The following is an 8,892-nucleotide window of genomic DNA, read 5'->3' as shown; positions in this document are numbered from 1 at the left end:
GTTGTGGGGCGCCGCTGGCGGCCGTTGTGGGGCGCCGCTGGCGGCCGTTGTGGGGCGCCGCTGGCGGCCGTTGTGGGGCGCCGCTGGCGGCCGTTGTGGGGCGCCGCTGGCGGCCGTTGTGGGCGCCGTTGTGGCCCTTGAGCCAGAGGCACCTTCCCGGGCAGAGGAGTTTGTGTGGCTGACGCTGGTGCTGTGTGCTCAGCTGACTGCCTCCTCCTGCCTGCAGAGCGCAGAGCCGGGGCAGGGCGAAGCTCGGAGTCTCTCAGCCCCACAGCCGCCAGTGAGGCAGGGGAGCAAAGCAGGAGCCTGCAGCACCGAGAGGCGGCGAGCGAGGCTCTTGAGACGCCTGGCAGCGGCTCCGGGGGCAGAGCCGGCCCGGCCCAGGCGAGCCTCGCCACGGCCCTCGGCGGCTGCCGTCCGACTCCGTCCCGCCGGCGGGAGCCGCCCCGAGCCCTGCAGGCGTCCGGCCGCGGTGCTCGGCGACGGTGGCTGCCGGTGGAGCCCAGCGGCAGCGAGACGCCAGCGGCGGCAGCCTGCATCGCCTCTGCTTCTCCCAGCCGGCAGAGGTGAGTGGCAGAGAGTCGGCGCCCAGAGGCTGGGGGCGAAGGAGCAGTGGGGGTGGGCAGTGCCCCGTGGCAAAGCTGCCACGGCCTCGGCTGGCAGAGCCGGCAAAGGGCAGCACGGGCACAGCTGAGGGGATTTTCCCAGCTGGGGCCAGGCTCTGGCTGCCTTTGTCGGCCTCTCCATAGCCCCTTAGAGGATCCCTGAACTCTGAGGGGCTCAGATGAGCCATGGACATTGCTGGCGTCCTTCAGAGTCAGGCCAGAGTCCAAGGGGCAGAGCCTCAAGCAGAAAGCCCTCAGTAGAGCTGCAAACCATTGCTGCTGTCCTCTGCCTGCAGAGAGGGCACTGGGAGGGGAGAGGAACCTCCATCCATCAGCTGCACGGTTGCAGCCCCCAGCTCCTGCCCATGCCACGTACAGGCCCTGTCCTGTCCCTGCAGCCCTCGCTAACGTCTCTCTCTCCATCTCTCTCCCTTGAAAGGCTGCAATGACATCCCCCAGCAGCCTGCTTCAGGCGAAGCTGAAGAGCTGTAGCTCAGCCTTCCTTTGTGGCAGAGCTGTTCCAGCTCCCTGTCTCCTCCTGTGGCCTTCTCTGGCCCCGCTCTTAACTGGTTGATGCCTTCCCTGTGCTGGGGAGCTGGATGCAGCAGGTGAGGAGGAGCCACAGCAGAGTGCAGTGGAAGGGCAGAATCGCCTGCCCTGCTCTGCTGAGCACTTTGAAGAGCCAGGTAATGACACAGTGCCTTGAGTCAAAGCCTCTTTCCTCCTGTGTGCTTCTGCCTGACCTCTCCCTGCTCATGGAACTCCGTTTCTGTAACAAAAGGTCCTGCAGCTGCAGCAGGAGCTTGTGCACGCTGGCAGAGTGCAGCCTCTGGCAGAGTCCTCCCACGAAGCCCAGAAGCTTTCCAGCAGCTGCCTGCAGCAGAAGAGCAGTGAGCTGCAGAGGGAGGATGTCAGTTTGCAGGAGGAGCTGGAGAGATCTGAAGCTAAGGTATGGAGAAAGCCTCTCTCTTGGCAGCAGGTGGCTGCCCTACAGCTGTCTGAGTGCACTCGAGCCAACTGTGCCCCAAGAGCAGAGGGAGTGACCTGGGAGTGACTCAGCTTTGTTTTGTGAGCCTGGGGCCTGCAGTTAGAGAGGTGCCTGAGAGTGAGGTCCCTTTGTCCATACCTGGAGCAGGAGGACAGGTGTATTTATTTCCCAGCACTGCTTCTGGGTTTGACACAGCAGGGCAGAACCTGCAGGGCCACCTGGAGGATGCCTGCAGGGGAACTGCGTCTGTCCAAGAGCTGGCAGGAGGCCTGCAGCGGTGAGGAGCTCAGAGTGGAGCCAGGCTCTGCTCTCTGTGTTCTTGTGTCCCAGCAAGGCAGCACAGGGTGGCCAGAGCTGCTTTTGCTGTAGGGGAGGTTGTGTCCCAGGCTTCTCTGGGGCTTTGTGCTCTTGTGCACCTCTGTGCTGAGGCCTGTGCTTGCTTGTCAGGGTCCAAGGTGAACATTGCAGGCTGAGCAGCACAGCCCAGGAGCAAGCCAGGAGCACTGCAGCCCTTCATAAAGACCTGCAAGCTGCTGCCTCGGTAAGCCAGTCAGAGCCTGGTTGCTTGGGGGTTGGTGTGGGGTGGTTTGGAGGCGAGGTGCTCCTGGAGAGCCTGGGAGAGATGAGTTCCTCTGTTCTGCTGCCTGGAGGCTGCTCTCCTGGCCTGCTGCCCAGCTGTGTGGCTTTGAGAGTTGTGTGGTGAGATGGTAGCAAGTGCCAGGCAATGGCATCCTTGTGAAGGAGTTGGCAGGGATGCTGCAGTTTGGAGCAGGGCCGAGGCTGGGAGCTCAGGCAGCACTTGAGGCAGTGCTGTGGGACAGGGATTTGGTACTTTTGGCTGCAGGCTTTCCTTGGGCTCTGGTGCTGCTGGGTGTTTGCCCCTGGAGGCCCAGAGCGTGACAGGAGTTCTTTAGTTGCCTGCACTGTGCTCACCTTCCTGCTCCAGTGCCTGTGGATGCCTTGGCCAGAAGGTGCAGCTCCATACTGCAGCGAGCAGACCTCCCAAGATGAACGTCCAGGACTCAGAAGGGACTCACTGCCAGTGCCCAGAGCCGGAGGACCTGGCCTCGATGGCAAGCTGCAGGGAGGCATTCCTGGCTGGAGCGTGGCAAAGAGAGTTGGCCGTGGGCAGGCACAAGGTAGCAGGCCTGGCTGTGTGCTGCTCTCCAGCAGTGCCCCTGAGTGGAAGCGGAGCTGAGCCCAGCTCTGCTGTGCCCCCGTGCAGGGAGCTGCCTGCGAGCAGAGCCAGGCCTGGCACTGGAGCTTGCAAGGTGCTTCTGCACATCAGCCCCTGGGCTTCCAGAGCTGCACAGGGCCTGGCAGGTGCAGGCTGCCTGCAGTGCCCCTGGGAGGGCAGGAAGGCTTTTCTGCCTGCCTTCAGGGAAAGCTGAGGCCCTGCGTGTGGGGTGTGGTGCTGGGGGCAGTGCTGGCTGCTGTCACTGACTGCTGGCCCATGGAGCACGGCACAGCTGTGCTGCCTGCATGGGCACATGGCAAAGGCCAACTGCTGCCTGCAGGTTGGAGGTGCTTCTGGATGAGGCAGAGCTGAGGCCAGGGACGGGGAGAGAGAGTGAATGGCAGCTGAGTGTCCGTGAGAGGGAGAAGCAGCAGGATGCAGGCCTCTGTGGTCTGGAGGAGCAAGGAGCAGCAGCCCAGCTGAGACAGAGCTGGAGACAGGACAGGGAGACAGAGCTGAGGCAGGGGAAAAGAGAGGGAAAGAAAGCAGCAATGCTAAAGGCAAAAACCAACGAGGAGAGAAAAAGTGAGGCAGAGAAAGAGTGGGAGAGAAAGAAGGCAAAAGAAAAAGCACCACAAAAGCTCTGCCAGAAGACTGCTCTGGTTTGGCACAGCCCTGGCCAGTCTGTGCCACCTGATCAGCAGGCCCTGTGCTGGCTCTGGCCTCTGCTCCAGCCTCACCTTCTTCTGCAGAGCCACAGCAGAGTGGAGTAGGAAGGGAGAGGAACCTCCCTCGCTCTGCTGGGCCCCCTGCAGGTTTGAGCAAGGACAGGAGTGAGAGGCAGCAGCACCTGGCCTGCTGGGGACTCCATGTCCCTCTCCCCACTGCTAATGAAGCACAAGGCTGAGATCTTCCCCACTCTGCTGCTTGGGCCACGGAGAAGCAGTCGCAGGCTGCTGGCCTCAGCTGAGCTGCAGCAGCTGCAGGAGGCAGGGTGAGAGCAGGGGCTGAGGCCAAGCAAGTAAGGCTCAACTCTGGAGCTGCTCCTGAGTGCCCCAGGGGTGGAGGAACCTTTGCATCTACTCTGCCTTGCAGTGGCTTCTGCTGCTGGGCACTGAGCCCAGAGGAGGCAGGGCAGGGCTGTGCCACAGCAACAAAAGGTTACTCTGGAGAGCTGGAGGGTTTAATTTGGAGAGTGGGAAGCATTCAGCCTGGGCCTGGGCTGCAGCCCCCAAGGGGCAGAGCGGCTCAGGGTGAGGCTGGCCCAGGCTCAGGAAGCTGACAGGGCAGGGTCAAGAGAAGCTGCAGGCAGCAGCAGACATTTTGCACTGAGCTGAGCTGCAGGACTGGATGAAAAAGCTGAAAGCTGAGCTTTGTGCTGGCCTAGGCAGCGGTGGGGAGCAGCGGGAGGGAAGCTGCTGGGGGCACAGCAGGGCTGCTGCAGAGGCTGAGGTGGGGCAGGGGCAGGTGGCAGCAGAGTGCCCGGAGCTAAGCTGGGGCAGAGGGAAAGAGCTGCTGCGGCCCTTTTCTTCCTGCCCCTTTCTCAGCCCCTGCCCTGCTCCTCTCTGCCTCCTACCGCCCACCCGGCGGAGGGGGTGGGGGCGGAGTCAGAGAGAGGGGCGGGGGGGTGTGGGCGGAGTTAGGTGGGGGGTGGGGGCGGAGTTAGACAGGCGTGGGGGTGGGGGCGGAGTTAGACAGGCGTGGGGGTGAGGGCGGAGTTAGACAGGCGGGGGGTGGGGGCGGAGTTAGGTGGGGCTTGGGGGTGGAGTTAGTCAGGCGGGGGGGTGGGGGCGGAGTTAGTCAGGCGAGGGGGTGGGGGCGGAGTTAGACATGGGGGGGGTGGGGTCGGAGTTAGACAGGTGGGGGGGTGGGGGTCGGAGTTAGACAGGTGGGGGGGTGGGGGTCGGAGTTAGACAGGTGGGGGGGTGGGGGGCGGAGTTAGACAGGCGGGGGGGTGGGGGCGGAGTTAGACAGGCGGGGGGTGGGGGCGGAGTTAGGCAGGCGGGGGCGGAGTTAGACAGGTGGGGGGGTGGGGGCGGAGTTAGACAGGCGGGGGGTGGGGGCGGAGTTAGGTGGGGCTTGGGGCGGAGTTAGTCAGGCGGGGGGGTGGGGTCGGAGTTAGTCAGGCGGGGGGCAGGGGCGGAGTCAGGCAGGCGGGGGGGTGGGGGCGGAGTCAGGCAGGCGCGGGGGTGGGGGTCGGAGTTAGACAGGTGGGGAGGTGGGGGCGGAGTTAGACAGGTGGGGAGGTGGGGGCGGAGTTAGGCATGCGGGGGGGGGGAGGGTGGAGTTAGACAGGCGGATGGGTGGGGGCGGAGTTAGATAGACAGGGTGGGGGCGGAGTTAGGCAGGCGGGGGCGTGGGGGAGGAGTTAGATAGGCGGGGGGGTGGGGGCGGAGTTAGACAGGCAGGGTGGGGGCGAAGTTAGAAAGGTGGGGGTTGGGGGAGGAGTTAGGCGAGGTGGTGGGGGCGGAGTTAGACAGGCAGGGTGGTGGGGGAGGAGTTAGACAGGTGGGGGGTTGGGGGCGGTGTTAGACAGGCGGGGGGTGAGGGCGGAGTTAGGCAGGCGGGGGGGTGGGGGAGGAGTTAGACAGGCGGGGGGGTGGGGGCGGACTTAGACAGGAGCGGGTGTGGGGGCGGAGTTCTACAGGTTGGGTGGGAGGCGGGAGGGAGGGTGGCAGGGGAGGGGGGCGGGCAGGAGGCAGAGAGGGGAGGGGGTGGGGGCAGAGACAGCGGCAGGAAGAAAGGGCCGAGAGAGGCCGAGGAGCCAAGGCCACAGCAAAGGCTCTGCCCGCACACAGCTCTGCTCTGGCACAGCTCTTCCCACTCTGCCCCAGCTGAGCTCCAGGCCCTGTGCTGCCGCCTGCCTCGGCTCCACCTCAGCCTCTGCAGAGCTGAAGCTGCCGGCAGCAGCAGCACTGTTGCTGCCTTCTGTCCCACGCAGCTGCTGCTGTGCAGTTGGCAGCGATTCTGTCACGGCTCTTGCTCTGGCCCCTGCAGCACTGCCCACGTTGAGACTCTGGAGCCAGTGAGGTTGTTATTGAACCTTGCCATGCATGGAGGCAGTGAGGCAGCTGCCACAGCCCATGGCTGCACTGCAGTGCACTGGCACAAGAGCAGCTCAGTGTCCTGCCAAGCAGAGGCAGCTCTCCAGAACCTTCTCCTCACTCTTTGACTGCAAGGCAGAAAGTTCAGATTTCAGGGGCAGGTTTCTGCAGCAGAGGCATTGCCCCCACGCCTGCAAGCACCTGGCTGCGGTGCAGCCCAGCCAAAGCCTGCTGGGGACTCCCTTGGGAATGCTGATAGGGAATGAAGCACAACGCTGAGATCTTCCCCACTTTGCTGCTTCGGCCACGGAGAAGCAGTCGCAGGCTGCAGGAGGCAGGCTAAGAGCAGGGGCTGAGGCCAAGCAAATAAGGCTCAACTATAGCTGTTGTGAGTGGAGCTGCTCCTGAATGCCCCAGGGGCAAAGGAACCTTTGCATCTACTCTGCCTTGCAATGGCTTCTGCTGCTGGGCATTGAGCCCAGAGGAGGCAGGGCAGGGCTGTGGCACCGGGAACCTTTTGTTACTGTGGCACAGCAGTTTGGAGAGTGGGAAGCATTCGGCCTGGGCCTGGGTTGCAGCCCCCAAGGGAAGATTGGATCAGGCTGAGGCTAACACAGCCTCAGGAAGCTCACAGGGCAGGGTAAGGAGAAGCTGCAGGCCCCAGGCACACATTTACCCAGCGGAGAAAAGAGAAGGGGAGAGAAGAGAGGGGGGCAGAGAGTGAGAGGCAGGGAGGGGCAGGGAGGGGCAGATAGATGGGCAGGGGGATGGGAGGAGTGAGACAGGTGGGGGGGGTGGGGGAGGGGTCAGACAGAGGGGGAGGATTGTCGGGGGGAGGAGACACACAGAGAGGCGGTGGGAGGCGGCTGGGGCTCAACTATAGCTCCTGTTAGCAGAGCTGCTCCTGAATGCCAGGGGTGGAGGAACCATTGCACTTACTCTGCCTTGCAGTGGCTTCTGCTGCTGGGCATTGAGCCCAGAGGAGGCAGGGCAGGGCTGTGGCACCGGGAACCTTTTGTTACTGTGGCACAGCAGTTTGGAGAGTGGGAAGCATTCAGCCTGGGCCTGGGTTGCAGCCCCCAAGGGGAAGATTGGATCAGGCTGAGGCTAACACAGCCTCAGGAAGCTCACAGGGCAGGGTAAAGAGAAGCTGCAGGCACCAGGCACACATTTTGCACTGAGCTGAGCTGCATCAATAGATTAAAAGATGAAAGCTGAGCTTTGTGCTCAGCTAGACCCTAAGGACAAGTGCTGCAGAGCTGCAGCCAGAGAGCCAAATGCCAGCAGAGGGGTCAGAGCCTTGCTCAGCAGCAGGCAATGCTACAGTGCACAGTGCATGAACCCAGCAGCAGCTTGCACAGAGAGCAGCTGCTGCTTCCCAACTGCCAGTGGCTGCTGCTGCTGCTGCAACCTCGTTACAGGAGCTTGTATGGAAGCACTGAGAGCACCTCAGGCTTACCTTCAAAAGGACTCCCCCAGCAGGAGCAGAGGGCACCGTGGAGGTGCCCTCAGAGCCAAAAGCAAAGAGCTTTGCTCCAGGGAACTGGACTTGCTTGTAGCCACTGCCCCCGCACAGCACAGAGGGACCTGTGGCTGCGCTGGGAAGATGCTGCTCAGACACCTTCCAGCCACTGCTGTGGATGTTCCATTGCATGAACTGGCATGGCAAGGAGAGGACAAAAGCCCCAAGTCCAGTGGGCTGGGAGGAAAGCCAAGTGACTGTTCCTCACAGAGGATGGCCCTGGGACACCTCTAAGGGCCTCTCTTGACCCAACACAGGCTGCAGAGCACCAAGAGTGCCAAGCTTCCACAGGCACTGCTGCCTGTGTGTATTGCCCCATCACTGCTGGCTCGTGCTCAGCCAGCATGCCACCAGCACCCCCGGGTGCCCCAAGCCTGCAGTGCTGCCTGAGGTTGGTGTGACCCCAGTGCAGGACCCCACACTTGGCTCTGTTACACCTCATACACCTGACCTTGCTCCATTGATGCAGCCTGTCCAGATCCCTCTGCAGACTCTCCTGCCCTGCAGCAGGTCAGCACTGCCACCCAATGTGGTGCCATCTGCAAACGCAGCCAGGGGGCACTGAGTCCCCTCCTCAGATGGGTGCTGTGCAGCACCCCCAACCCTACGACTGCAGTGAGCAGCCTGCAGAGCCGCCAGAGGCTGAGGGCATTGTTGCTGCTGTCCCCAGCGGCGGGGGAGCCACCTGGCTTACTGCAAGCTGATTCAGTAGCTTCAGGGCCCAGGTACTGCAGCACCCAGGCTACATCAGCAGTTTTGTGTCTTAATTGGAGCCCCCCAAAGCTGTGCTGCAAAAGAGCTGAGGAGGTCTTGTGAAGATGCCATGGCCTTGGTTTGGCCGAGACTGATGGAGCAAGGCTACAACAAACACCTGTGCTGCTCTGGGCTGGCAGGGAGCAGCTGGGGCAGCCTGTTCAGCCTGCTGATGGGAATCTGCTGCCCTGCTGCTCACACCAGCTTTGTAGCACAAGTGCTGGCTGGAGCAGAGGGTGGGGAGGCTTGGAGTTCAGCTCTGGGGGGCTTTCTTCCACTCTCTGGGTTGGGGTCTGTGTCTCTTTCACTTGGCTTGGACACTGCCCTTTGCCACTTGCTGCTTTGTTTGCTGAGTGTGTTCTGCTGCCTTGGTTTGCTTTGCTTGCTCAGAAGGTGCTGTACATTGAGTTACTTTGCATTAAACTCTCCTTGTCTCAACCCACAGGGCTCTGGTTTCCTTCTCTCTCTCCCCTTGAGCTCACTCTGTCTCAAAGCAGGGCAGTACCCAGCGCCAAGGCAGATGTTCACCCCCAGGAGGTCAGCCAGAGCTCACCTTGCCATCCCCACCTGTGCTGGAGACTGTTCTCAGCGTAGCTGCACTCAGCGGAGTAGCCTTCCCCATCGGGAGCCTTCCAGCCCCTGGCACACTCCTGCTGCTGCGTGTCTGAGGGGCAGCCAGCACTGAGCACACCTTGCACTCACCCACAGCTGAAGGCCTTCATCTCCAGAAGGTCTCCATCCCAGCCCTCTAAGCCAGCCTGGAGGCAGCGACCCAAGGCCAGCAGCCTGTGCTTACTCTCCAG

At 62.6% G+C, this 8,892-nt stretch overlaps 1 long non-coding RNA gene across 2 annotated transcripts; it reads left to right on the top strand.

The window, feature by feature from the left end:
* The first annotated feature begins 326 nt into the window (after positions 1-326).
* Positions 327-4,210, top strand: LOC135174483 (uncharacterized). Of its 2 annotated transcripts, XR_010301928.1 has the most exons (6): positions 327-566; positions 1,045-1,291; positions 1,387-1,554; positions 2,041-2,134; positions 2,540-3,211; positions 3,371-4,210. It is a non-coding gene; the product is annotated as an uncharacterized LOC135174483 (long non-coding RNA). The 2 variants fall into 2 exon arrangements; XR_010301927.1 differs by having other exon boundaries at positions 2,540-4,210.
* Positions 4,211-8,892: the final 4,682 nt, after the last annotated feature.

The sequence above is a fragment of the Pogoniulus pusillus genome, unplaced genomic scaffold, assembly GCF_015220805.1.
Source record: "Pogoniulus pusillus isolate bPogPus1 unplaced genomic scaffold, bPogPus1.pri scaffold_66_arrow_ctg1, whole genome shotgun sequence".
In the NCBI taxonomy this organism is placed as follows: Eukaryota; Metazoa; Chordata; class Aves; order Piciformes; family Lybiidae; genus Pogoniulus; species Pogoniulus pusillus.
The sequence above is the reverse complement of the archived record's forward strand: the minus strand, read 5'-3'. Positions and strand labels throughout refer to the sequence as shown.